The sequence below is a fragment of the Danio rerio genome, chromosome 1, assembly GCF_052040795.2.
Source record: "Danio rerio strain M-AB ecotype USA chromosome 1, GRCz13ab, whole genome shotgun sequence".
NCBI lineage: Eukaryota > Metazoa > Chordata > Actinopteri > Cypriniformes > Danionidae > Danio > Danio rerio.
In genome coordinates, this window is record NC_141021.1 from 55,393,348 (window position 1) to 55,407,762 (window position 14,415).

The following is a 14,415-nucleotide window of genomic DNA, read 5'->3' on the forward strand; positions in this document are numbered from 1 at the left end:
TTAAATGGAACACCAAAGCAAGCTAAAGTTCTTGTTATCAGAGACCTGGAGGAGTTGGATAAATACTAGTAGTGAGTCAATAAGAAAACAAAATTGCTAAAAATGGCAACCAAATATGATTTAAGTCACTATAAAACCTTCCGAATAATTTATTTTATTGTCACATTGTTCAAAATTATGAGTATAAACTATGAAAACTGAAACAGAAATGCTTTTTTTACTTCATTGTTTAAACTAAAGAGCTCTTAATGTCTTAAGATTTTCACTGATCATTTATTACACCTTTCTATAAATCGCCCTTTTTGCGTGCAAAGAACAACCTGCTGCTTTCATGTTTGTCTCTAAATGCAAATGAGCTGGTTTTTAAATGTCCTCACAAGTAAAGCAATACCAGTACATTTTGACCTTGTGAGGAAATTTTCTGCTCCTTATGTGAAAAACGGCTTATTAATCACACAGAATGAAGTATTTTGAAACTGTAAAAAGGCAGATTGTTTCCTCTGAGGGCTGGTTTAGGGCTAGGATTAGACAAAATACAGTCTGGACAGTAGAAACATCACTACATCTATGTGAAGTCCCCATATAGATAGCTGTACAAGTGGGTGTGTTATTGACTGCAGGTGTTGAATGTGCCGTTGGGAAGGTCTGCTCTCGCTCTCCAGTGTTGTGTGTATATCCCACAGTGTTTAGTTTCATCCATTCTGACCTCTGAACCCATAAATCCCAGTGGTCTGGATACCTGTGGTCATGCTGAGTAAGTGATTGATTGCTAGTTTGAAAGCCTGTCTTCTGTTCTGTTCTTCAGCTTGTGTGTAGAGCCACAGTATTGTATCGTTTAGTATCGTATCATTCTGAGCAATCACTGCGTTAAAAAATTTCAAAACATTTCCCAAAATATGTGTCAAAATAAGGTTTGTCATCAAAACTCATTCCATTTGCTGAAAGGCGGAGGAAGTTGTGGCCAAATTGAGTTTCAAAATCCCCCCAGAGTGGATGAAAACGATTTTGTGAATTGGCTGAACATAAAAATCTCAAATAAGACTCGGATAGGAGTGTGTGAAGTCAGGCAGATATAATGTCCTTTAACCCTTTTTTTTGACCTTGGCCTGGATCAGACAGCTCTGCTTCTCACAGATCCACTGGGCAGATGAAGCGGCCTGTTATCCTTATCGGCAGACATCTGGATATTGATCCAGCTATCCTGATGACAGACTGCCAGCGGTCAAAACACTCCTTTATCAGCCCATCATTCCTGTGCTTATTACACACTCAGAACAAACAGCTGCCAGTCTCACTGTAGCCGTGTTTCCATCCAACAGTTTTTAATGCACATTTTGGGATATTTCATCACTGCATTGAAACACCAAGATGGGTTCATTATGTTCAAGATGTGTATACAGTTGAAGTCAAAATTATTCGCCTTCCTGCAATTTTATTTTCTTGGTCAATTATTCCTTTTAATAATATTTTTTTAATAACAGTTTTTAACTTTTTAAAAAACAATTTTCAGTATTAATAGCCTTCTTAAGCAATATTTTTTTCATCTCTGTAAAGAAGAAACCATCGTTATACAATGCCTAATTACCTAATTACTAATTAAACTTGATTAATTAACCTAGTTAAGCCTTTAAATGTGACTTCAAGCTGAATACTAGTATCTGTTACGATCACCAGCAACACACATCTTACGGTGGTGTGAACTACAGATCCCATCATGCACCTCACACACACACCAGCTCCAGATCTCTTCCTTATAACTAGGGCCAGACATAATCTGCGGGCATATTTCTGCGCAGAATTTTGTAAAAAATCTGCAGATTTATGTAGAATGATTTTGGGAGTATCGTAACTAAAAACTTAATATATGAAATTAAAAATAATACCTTTATTAATTGCATTTAATGTTTACAATGCAAATCTAATTAGATCCACTTAATTGGTAAATAAAGCAAGTTTCACATATAATAATTTAATAATAATAATAATAATAATGACCAGAAGAAAGAAAATATTACTTTACAAACTGTATTGTAAATAAATCATATGAACATTGTCATATTTGTGAATAATAATACTTAAATTAATTTAAACACTGAATATATATAAGTTTACATACATTTACACAATTAAATAAATAGACTCAATGATGGGCTAAAAAATCTGCAGATTTCTGCACACACAGATTTTTTTGTGGTCCGACTGATTACACACACAGCTGATGCCCGTCAGGACTAATGATCAGGACAGTTATACACCTCACATTGACAAACATTATTCCTAATTAGCCTTTCTGTGTTTTTGACCCGTGTTTTGTTTATCGTTCATGTTGTTTTGCCACCTGTCCTGACCATTTGCCTGCTTTTGGATTGTCTATATCAGGGGCTATATACTCCAGATTTGACCAATGCCTGTCAGACAATACTCCTATATAAACTGAAAGTGAATCGTGAGGATCCACTGCTGTCCCAGACTCCCCGTTGAAAAATATCCATTCAAATATTATTTATTGTCATCAGTGTTGGGGAGTAACTAGTTACATGTAACGACATTACGTAATTTAATTACAAAATAAAAGTAACAGTAATTCGTTTCAGTTTCTGAGAAAAAAATGTGTAATTAAATTACAGTTACTTGTGAAAATGTTTAAGATTACAAATGGGTTACATCTAAAAACTTTTTTTTAATTAATTTATTAAAGGGCTGCTATTTTGATGCTTTTGATTTGCGGCGCACCCACAGGCATAAATCTCGGGGGAACATGTCCTCGGTATAAATGCTTGAAAATGATTTAGTTGAAAATGTCTATTAGAAACTTAAAAGTAATCAAATGGTAATGAAATGTAATTAGTTACTTTACTTTTATAAAGTAATCGAAAAGTGGTGTAACTTATTACATTTTAAATAGGGTTAATTTATAATCTGTAATCTATTACATTTCTAAAGGAACCTCCTCAACACTGATTGTCATCATGGCAAAGATAAAATAAATCAGTTTTTAGAAGTGAGTTATTAAAACTATTATGTTTAGAAATGTGTTGAAAAAATCTGCACTCTGTTAAAAAGAAAAAAATCTTCCGCAAAAACACACAGACTAATAATTCAGCAGGGCCAACAGCTCTGACTAATTCTGATGTATATATAATTTTGCAGGGTTAGCAGCAGCAATAATAATCTTTAATAAGCCATAATTAAGATTTTAACTTTGAAATTAATTTTGAAAACATATTCTAATGACGAAATTAGGACGGGCTCAAAAAACCCTGAATTCTCATGATGTCTGTTGCAATAATTCTCTGACATTAAAAATTATATTAATATTTTTAAGATGCCATATAAAACACAGAAATTTTAGCATGAGCTGCACATGTGATCATCCCTCGTGTGTTTGTGTGTCAGCAGAAGATACGCTGGATCTCTAATGAAAACAGCAGACAGCGTCACGCCGGGTGTTTGTAAGGCAATTACAGATGACTGGGATGAACGTGCTGACTCCACCGCCTGCACTTTATCTGTGAAATTTCTCCTTCCTCTCCGATAATCATCTGGAGTTTGCTTTGGCTGGAGGAAATCGCAGCTATCTTAGGTGTCAGAACACATACACATACACATCCACACACACACACACACACAATCATGATTACAGTCTTTTCAGAAAATGTAGCGTTTAGAAATTCATTCAATTATTTTCCTTCGGCTTAGTTCCTTATTTATCAGGGGTTGCCACAGTGTAATGAACCGCCAACTATTTCGCCATCTGTGTTACACAGCGAATGCCCTTCCAGCAGCAACCCAGTACCAGGAAACACCCATAAACTCTCACATTCACACACACTCATACAATAAGGCCAATTTTGTTTATTCAATTCCCCTATAGCGCATGTGTTTGGACTGTGGGGGAAACCGGAGCACCTGTAAGAAACCCACACCAACACTGGGAGAACATGCAAACTCCACACAGAAATGCCAACTGGCCGAGCTGGGACACAGACCAGCGAACGTCTTGCTGAGGTTACAGCGCTACCCACTGAGCCACCATGCCGCCCCTATTTAACTCCTTTCAAAGAATCTGATTTGGCTTTCTGCCTTGTTAGACTGCTCTTTTCAGTGATGCCGGAGACATACATCACAGCTTCTTATGTTGAACGCAACGCTCTCACCGCCTTTAAAGTCTTGAATTATTCAGCATCTTTGTTTCTGAAGACTCTTTCCTCCTACTAGCCTCTCCTTTTTGCAAAGCCTTGAGTGAATTAATTTTTCATCTGCATCTGATTTTGATGCAAACCATCTGCTTGTGCTTTATGAGCCCACGTTGAGAGATGAACGAGCAAATCCGTAAATACATGGCAGTGATCCGCGTCCGTCTGTGGCATACGGAGACAATCACAGCCAGAAAATGAAACACAAGCACAATCACAGACGGCTGATGAACTCTGGCCTGTTATTTGCTGATGTTTGAGCAACACGGGATCTAAAATCTAAATGTCAAAGACTGAAATCTTTAATTAATTTATTTAATGATATACAGTTGAAGTCAGAATTATTAGCCCCCCTGTTTTTCCCCCTAATTTCTGCTTACTGGAGAGAAGGTTTCTTCAACACATTTTTAAACATAATAGTTTTAATAACTTAATATCTGATTTATTTTATGTGTGCCATGATGAGAGTAAATAATATTTGACTAGATATTTTTAAGACACTTCTATACAGCTTAAAGTGATATTTACAGGCTTAACTTGGTTAATTAGATTAAGTAGGCAGGTTAGGGTAATTAGGCAAGTCATTATATAACAATGGTTTGTTCTGTAGACTATCGAAAAAAATCAGCTTAAAGGGGCTAATAATATTTTCCTTAAAATGGGTTTTAAAAAATGTAAAACTGCTTTTATTCTAGCTGAAATAAAACAAATAAGAGTTTCTCCAGAAGAAAAAACATTATCAGACATACTGTGAACATTTCCTTGCTCTGTTAAACATCATTTGGAAAATATTTAAAAAAGGAAAAAAATTTAAAGGGGGCTAATAATTCTGACTTCAACTGTATATACTTGTTATTTAATGCAATCAGCAGTTTAAATGTATTAATAGTATTACTAAAATGATAAATGCAGCAAAATACAATGAAAAAGATTTTAATATAATACACAATTAAAAATTATCTATTTGTTATGTTATGGAATCGCCAGTTTATATGTATTAATAGTATTAATAAAATGAGAAATGCAACGAAATACAATAAAAAGAGCAAAATGTAAAAAATACTGTTTAAAAAAAATTCTTAAATTTTATAATATTGTAGTGTCTGAGGCACAAGCTGTAAATTCTCTTAAGCCGACAATACTTTAAATTAGGGTTGGGCGATAAAGTTGATATCAGTATTTATTGACCGAACACAATTGTCAATTTCGATTAAAAAAAAAAAAAAAATTGGTATGAAGCGCTATAGTTTTATTAAAATGTGGCTGCTGAGCGTGCCTAGAAGTGACGTGCACATGATGTGCAAGCGGTGCGCATGTGATGCATGCGCATTTTCCAGGTACACCTAGTCGAAAAACATTTGAACTTTTCCGAATGCTGCTTCACACTTTGTGTGGAATATACACTTTCAGTAACGACAGACTAATTATCTCTGGCAAACACAGCGCATCCAAACACTGCATCGCTTTTTACTTTTCTCTATAAACTTGCATCGGAGCTGCAACATTTGTCTGTTTATCATGGTTCCTTTACTTGCAACATTTGCATTTAAAGAGACACACAAGAACTGTGTTTATGCCTCCAACCAAAAAGGGGCATTTACCTCATGGTTTTGTATTTTCACTGACACATTCCTGAGACACCAGAGACTTATAAACAAGGTTAAATAGGACCTCTTTTAAGCAAAGGCCAAGTAAAATCTAACAACACATGCTTAAAAGCAGTATTTAGCTTTCATGCGTTGTTGTAAACAAGGCTGTTGAAATGTTTACATTTAAAATGAATGCTGAGAGGAACAGAGGCTTCAGTTCAGAATAGGTTTGTGTTGTTTGGACTCATAAAGTTTGGACTAAGATTGTCAAACTCCACCCTGTGTAGTTAATAATGCATGTCTGTGCATGATCACAGCTTGACTAAATATTTTTCTTTAGGGTTATACTTTATTGCGATCTAGAAACCTTTAAATCGCATAATAGGAGATGAATTAGTAAAAAACAACATGTCTGTATCTCAAACTTTGACTATTTCTTCCCAGTCATCAAAACTTACAGTATGTCTGACATGTATACGAAGAAAGCATCTTCATAACTCCATTTTCTCTGTTCATGCTTGCGCTATAAATGAGCAACCTGCACATAAAAGGTAAGATTAACTTTTTTTCTATCAGGAATAGATATATTAGTGAAATATTTTTAGAAAACACTTGTTCATTAGATATATTCAAAGTTACAGTGCAGCAATAGGGAAAAAGTGAACTTGTGCTATATATATATGTGTTTACCTTTGTGTATTACAAATGCTGCCTGGACAGAAATTTATTTATATAAAAAACCTTCAATAATCTTTTATTTACAACCTCGAAAAATATTACATCATTCCATTTCTGTTGAAGCAACAGTGAATTGGGAAACTTGTGCAACAATAAGGTTCCTATTCATGTAATATTATTATTATTTTATTTTTTTATTATTTTTTAATTATTATTATTTTATAATTTGTAATTATACAGTTGAATACACAATTATTAGCTTCATTTTTCATTTTTATCAGCTTATAATTCCCCCCCCCCCCAAATTATTTACCAAATGACGTTTAACAGAGCAAGTAATTTTTTACAGTATTTCAGTAAGGTTGGATGTGTTGTGCGTTCAGAGATGCTCTTCTGCAGACCTTGGTTGTAACGAGTGCTTATTTGAGTTACTGTTGACTTTCTATCAGCCGGAACCATTCTGGCCATTCTCCTTTGACCTCTGGCATCAACAAGGCATTTGCGCCCACAGAACTGCCGCTCACTGGATATTTTCTCTCTTTCAGACTATTTTCTTCAAACCCTTGAGATAGTTGTGCGTGAAAACTCCAGTAGATCTGAAATACTCAGACCAGCACATCTGGCACCAACATCCATGCCACGTTCAAAGTCACTTAAATCCCCTTTCTTCCCCATTTTGATGCTCAGTTTGAACTGCAGCAGATCGTCTTGACCGTGTCTACATCCCTAATTGCATTGAGTTGCTGCCATGGAATTGGCTGATTAGAAACTATTGTTAACAAACAGTTGGACAGGTGTTCCTAATAAAGTGGCCAGTGTGTGTGTGTGTACATACATATATATATATATATATATATATATATATATATATATATATATATATATATATATATATATATATATATATATATTTTAAATTATTATTATTATTATTTTATTTTTATTATTTTAAATTATTATTATTTTATAATATGTAATTATACAGTTGAAACACAATTATTAGCTTTATTTTTCATATATATATATATATATATATATATATGTATATATATATGTATATATATATGTATATATATATATATATATGTATATATATATATATATATATATATATATATATATATATATATATATATATATATAGCATAAGCAATCCTGCATGAAGAGACCTAAATATGTAAACATTTTTAAAATAACCTCATATAAAGCTTAATTTGAATGCATTGTTCATACATTTTTTTACATTCCACATTTATTAGTATATATCCGTCCTGAAGGCTTCATAAAATCATTCGTGATGCCTGCTGTGTATGATATGAGTTTATTGGTGTAGTATCGATCAGCAGTGGTCAGCGTCTCTCTAGAGGTCTCACCATAGGCTTTATGGATTTCACCAACCAAATTTTGCAAGCATCGAATCAATCATCTGACATAAGCTTAGCGCTCCAGCACAGCACAGAGTATTGCGTGCATCGCCATGCTAATGTCTGGACCCGGCATTGCGTGCAGCTGTTCCTCAGATGAGTGAATGTGAAACTCCAGCACTGCAGCAGATGGAGGAAGCGTCTCTGAATGATGTGGCTTTCCATAGGATAATGTTGCACGGAGCAGAGCAATCCACAAATACTCTGTTTTCAGATGTAAATATGCAGTGGAGATTTAAACGTTTATTGTTTGTCTGTTCCATTCCAGTGTTTGTCTATAGGAAAGGCGAATAGGAATGCTTTTAAACTATATAAAACACAGACATCTCACCCTGCAGCTCAAGACCGCTTACTCACTGAAGCTACGCAGGGCTGAGCCTGGTCAGTACCTGGATGGGAGACCACATGGGAAAACTAGGTTGCTGTTGGAAGTGGTGTTAGTGAGGCCAGCAGGGGGCGCTTGACCTGTGGTCTGTGTGAGTCCTAAAGCTCCAGTAAAGTGAAGAGGGGACACTATACTTTCAGTGAGCGCCATTTTTTGTATGAGACGTAAACCGAGGTCCTGACTCTCTGTGGTCCCATGGCATTTCTCGTAAAGAGTAGTGGTGTAATCCTGGTGTTCTGGCCCAATTTTCTCCATCGGCCTGAATCATAGCCTCCTAATCATCCCCATGCATCGAATTGGCTCTATCACTGTCTCTCCACTCCACCAATAGCTGGTGTGTGGTGAGCGCACTGGCGCAGTTGTCCTGTGGCTGCTGTGGCATCATTCAATTGGTTGCTACACACTGGTGGTGGTGTGGAGAGACCCCCCTCAAAATTGTAAAGCACTTTGGGTATATGGCCAACAAATACGCTATATAAATACACATTACATTACTTACTATAAGCTTTTTTCCCACCTTTATTTATAGAACAAGAACAACTTACGTTGTTTATACAGATATTTTTTTATAGATATAAACCCACTTTAACAAACCCTAAATATACTGCCTAAAGAAAGATAGTAAAAAAGAAAAGTTTTTAAATTTTATAAAATAAATGAAGAAAATTAAATAAAATAATATCATTCATTTTCTTGTCAGCTTAGTCCCTTTATTAATCTGGGGTCGCCACAGCGGAATGAACCGCCAACTTATCCAGCAAGTTTTTACGCAGTGGATGCCCTTCCAGCCGCAACCCATCTCAGGGAAACATCCACACACACACACACTCATACACTACGAACAATTTAGCCCACCCAATTCACCTGTACCGCATGTCTTTGGACTGTGGGGGAAACCAGAGCACCCGGAGGAAACCCACGCGAAAACAGGGAGAACATGCAAACTCCACACAGAAATGCCAACTGAGCCGAGGATCGAACCAGCAACCCAGCGACCTTCTTGCTGTGAGGCAAACGTGCTACCCACTGCGCCACTGCGTCGCCTAAATAAAATAATAATAAATACATAAATAAATAGAGTGACAACAGTAGTGGGTGATACGATCAGATAATGCTGTGTTATCCTACAATGGTTGGTTAACATAGTAAAAGCTTGAGGTTCTGGACAGAGAAAGAAAAGACAAAAGGATTACAGTAAAAAAAGATTCCAGTTACATACAAGACAGTCACATTATTCCTCAGGAAGTACACTTATAGCAGAGAAATATGATAATAAGGGTTTCCAAACATAGGAGAATTTGCCAGGACCTCTAATTGAATATTTGCTTTTTTTCCAAGTGTAAATATAACATCAGATTTTGAAGCCAGTGTGATTTACTATATGCTTTTAACAAATGCATTTGAGTCTGTTTATTTGCTGTTTATCGTTCTGATGCAGATTATTATTCTTTAGGTGTTAGGTAAGTTGGCGGTTCCCTCCGTTGTGGCGACCTCAGATTAATAAAGGGACTAAGACAAAAAGAAAATGAATAAATGAATGTTAGGTAAGTTAATCTGCTGAAAAATATGTTTGTTTTGATAATCTTTAGTCAAAATCTGCCTGTTTTTGCTTTTTAAAGGGTCGTTCTGTGAACGGAACACGCCGGGTCCGGCACCTCTGAAATCTGATCATTTTAATCAACTCATTTTACTGATCCCCCTCCTCAGCCACCCTCCACCCCAATCTGCTGTTCACTTTTACTTTAGTCCGTGACAACCAAACCCCGCCCCGGGACTTCACTTTCGTCCACAACATCTACATCCTAGCCTAACATGCCAGATCCATGATCCCAATGTGTTCAGGGACCTTACAATTCACAAATACACACTGGAAGTATGTCAAAATACTAAAATAAACGTCCCTGCATCTTCCAGTTTATGCAGTTTATTATTTAAAACTAAGGGTGTTTGATTGGACCTATTATGTAAAAATCACTTTTATACGTGGTTTAAAGACAGTTGTGTGGCAGCAGTGTGTGTGGCAGCAGTGTGTGACTATAACCAGTTTCTAATTATTAAAATTTCTTCTTCTTTCTTTTTGCATTTAAAGCACCTCCGGGTGCTCTGGTTTCCCCCACAAGTCTAAAGACATGTGAATATTCAGCCTAATCTCATGAGAAAACGTAAGTATTTTACGTTTTGCCAGTTTAGTAGCTAATTCAATGGTACGAGAAATGGTACGAATGGTACGATTTTAAAAAGGAGGCGTGGCACCTAACCCCACCCCTAACCCCAACTGTCATTGGGGGAGGAGCAAATCGTACTAAATTGTATGAATTAGATGGTACGAATTCATACGAATTAGCCACTAAATGAAAAAGTTACGAATTGGCGTGAGATTGTGTTGGAATATTAGTGTGTATGTTTTCCAGTACTGATTGTGGCTGGAAGGGCATCCGCTGTGTAAAACATATGCTGGAATAGTTGACGGTTCATTCCGCTGTGGCGACCTCTGAAATAGAGACTAAGCTGAAGGAAAACTAATGTTGTTATGATGATTTTTGCTGCTAGCTGGTGTAATTGGTTCTTGTTGCCTGGTTACATCAGCTGGCCCAGTCCAACCAGCCAAAGCTTGACCCACCATCACTAACCAGCAGGCCATCATTTTAATTAGATTTTTTTTGCATATATTTTCGGCTTCATTCTCCCTGCGGTGAAATTGAGTTCTCAAGGCATCAAATTCTCATTCTGGAATCTCACACACAACTGGCTATTAGTTTTTCCTCCAAAACATGGCATCTGAAAACTTTCCGACATTTTCTGGCTGAATTCTCCAAGTATTAACCAAAACTACGAAGCTTAAATCCTCGCTGCAGTCAAAACGGCTGAATGCTTTTTTCCAGTCTAATCGGTTGTTTGCTTATCAAGTGGATTTTCCTCTTGAAGCGCAGGATCTCGGCCTAAGCTCAGAAAACACTCTATTCAGAATCGCGCCGATGTCTCCAATTAAAAGCATTACCCAGTAATTACATACTGTCTGTGCACAGCAGGCTCACTGTAGGCTAATGAAATACAAATTCTGCACTGTGTTCTTCAATTACGCTAGATGATGTTTGTTGTTGTTGTTTTTTTCCTTCAGTTTTGATATACACTGGTCCAGCAGGCCTTATTCACATCTATTTAAAAGTATTTTTACAGCAAAAATCAGTCCAAGGCACTCAAAGTGTGGAAAAAATGTTAAAAAGGTTTTATTAACATGGATAGCTATGTCAATAAAGGCTTTTAAATATTTTTTTCCACAATTTCTGAGTGCCTTTACTGATTTTTGTTTATTCTGCTGAATCCCTTACCCAAAGAGCACCGATACATTATTTAAGCTATTATTTGAGCACTTTTTGTTTGATTTTGTATTTTTTTACTTTTGTATAAAGCCACACTTATTTAAAAGGATTTAAAAATAATTATTTATTTAATAAAAACGTTAATTTTTTTCTTTTCTTTAATTTTTCTTTCTTTCTTTCTTTCTTTCTTTTATTTATTCATTTAGATTTTACTTTATATATTGGTTATACCTGACAAATAATATAGCCATACATATATATTTATTTATTTATTTATGATGTAAAACTCTCTTTGAAGTATTGTATAAAACCTAAAGAAATTATTTATAAAGATTGCTTTAGGACTTTATTATTATTGTTATTATTATTGTTATTATCATTATTTTAGTGTTGTTGTTGTTATATATTTTTACTTTACATCTTGGTTATACTTGACAAATAATATGGCAATACTTCTTGTGATATTTGTATGCTTTTAATATATAAGCATTATACATAAGCATTATTTATATATCATTAAGTTATTTTTATTTATTCATTTATTTTTTTTCAGCTTAGTCCCTTTATTAATCTGGGGTTGCCACAGCGGAATGAACTGCCAACTTATCCTGCAAGTTTTTACGCAGCGGATGCCCTTCCAGCAGCAACGCATCACTTGGAAACATCCATTCACACTCATCCTCATATATAGATACGGACAATTTATTTTACCCAATTCACCTATAGCGCATGTTTTTGGGGGAAACCGGAGGAAACCCATGCCAACACGAAGACAACATGCAAAATAGTAGATATATTTTATTTTTTATGTAAAGTTTTATAAACTTCAAGACTTTCAAAAAAAGTTTTATTCCATTTTTATTTGTTATTCTTTATTACAATTATCATTACTATTATTCTTATTATTTAGTATTATTGTTATTGTTATTATTATTGAATATCATTATTTAGTATTATTGCTATTATTATTGTATATTTTTAACTTTACATCTTGGCCATACTTGAGAAATAATATAGCAATTCTTCATGTGATGTTAGTCTGCTATTAATAAATAAGCATTATTTATATATTATTTCATTTTTATTTATTTTAGCATTTAAAAATTGTATAAAATAATTTTATTATTATTTTTTATTTATTTATGTTTGTATATTTTTAATATTTAAGCAACATCTATTAGCAAAATAAGCAATGTAGTACATAATAAATATATAAACATGCATCATTTATTTATGACGTAAAACTCTCTTTGAAGCATTATGTAAACTTAAAGAAATGATTTAGAAAGAGTAGAATTTTAATTTTATTCTACAACAATATAGTAAGATTCTATTAGCACCTTAAAACTGAACACCTAGTTAATCTCATATACATAAACGATTAACATAGATGTATCAACAAAACAACTATGAAATATTAAAGAAATATTGATTTTGTAAGTCTGAAACTTCATATATAGTGTTTGTGTGTGTGTGTGTTTGAATGACTTTACGTAAACACTATGAATACTAATGAAATCAGTTTGCGTCCTAATCTATTTGTTGCTATAAATCTTTCATTTGTCAACTCTGCCAGGACCATTTCAGCAGCAGATTGCATTGATTTTCGGTGGACGCTGAGGACTTTTATTTGTCGGATGAAAATAGTTGTGTGCTCGCTTCGTGACTGGCTTGATCCTTAGCGATATTTCAGACAGGTCGGGGCGTAATTGAATTCATTAGGAACTTCATCAAGCGTATTCCCCGGTGAAGATGAAGCGAGTGTTATCCTGAAGATCCGTCTTTAATTGTATTGCCATTCGCGACTCCATTATTCTGCACTTTGATGTTCCGCAGACACAAAAAACACAATGAGGAGGATTTCCTATTTACCGCCGCACCTTCCGTCAGATTACAAGATAGCCTGAAGAATGGAGGAGACATGCTTTGAAATCTGTGGAGTGTTGAAGATACGCATCGCCTGCGAATGAGGAAACAGAAAAAAAGAAGAAAGAAAAACTGAGGAGAGATGCTTGCATATACTGCTACAGGCAAAGAAATGCTATAGTCATTTATTGTAAATATTAGAGTGTTTCCAAACCATTCTATAGTGAAGTATAGCAATTAATCTGTAGTGGGAAGTCGAAATTATTAGTTATTATTAAAACTTTTTCAAATATTTTTCAAATGATGTTAAACAGATTCAAGAATTTTTCATAGTATTTCCTAAAATATTTGTTTTTTTTTCAGGAGAAAGTCTTATTTGTTTTATTTTGGCTAGATTAAAAGCGTTTCCAATTGTTTTAAACCATTTTGATCATGCTACCCACTGTGCTACCATAAAGCCCCAACTTATGTACAATATAATATAATATAAACAATGTATTGTATACTCAAGTATACAATATAAGGTCCCACTTTATATTAAGTGGCCTTAACTAACATGTACTTACGCAGGAATTAATAGTTTGTTACAATGTACTTATTGTGTAAATACATGTATTTATTGTGTACTTATGCTTGATTAAATACCTGTATGTATTTACATTTGTAATTAACTTCTGTAATTACATTTGTAAATACACTGATGACCATTCCCTACACCTTAACCCACCCTTACCTACCCACACCACCAAACCTGTCCATAACCCCTATCCCAACTCAAGACCACCACAAGTGTTCTTAAATACATTATGAACACAGTAAGTACATTGTATTTAATTTTGATGCAAGTACATAGTAGTTAAGGACACTTAATATAAAGTGGGACCCAATATAAACATAAAAATCTGTTGAAAAATAAAATTGAACAAATGTCTGGATTTCAGTGTGCCTTTAACTCAA

General features: G+C 34.7%; 1 protein-coding gene across 10 annotated transcripts in view; it reads left to right on the forward strand.

Moving 5' to 3' along the window:
- inpp4b (inositol polyphosphate-4-phosphatase type II B) overlaps positions 1 to 14,415 on the forward strand; it is a 405,764-nt gene that overhangs the window by 41,246 nt on the left and 350,103 nt on the right. For 5 of the 10 annotated variants that reach the window (XM_087237877.1, XM_087237889.1, XM_087237865.1 and 2 more), the window contains one exon: positions 3,400 to 3,583. The exons of 4 other annotated variants lie outside the window; for them this stretch is intronic. The gene's annotated coding sequence lies outside the window, so the exon portion shown is untranslated. Of the gene's footprint in view, positions 1 to 3,396; positions 3,584 to 14,415 lie in introns of all 10 variants that reach the window. One more of the 10 variants, XM_087237887.1, reaches the window with a different exon arrangement.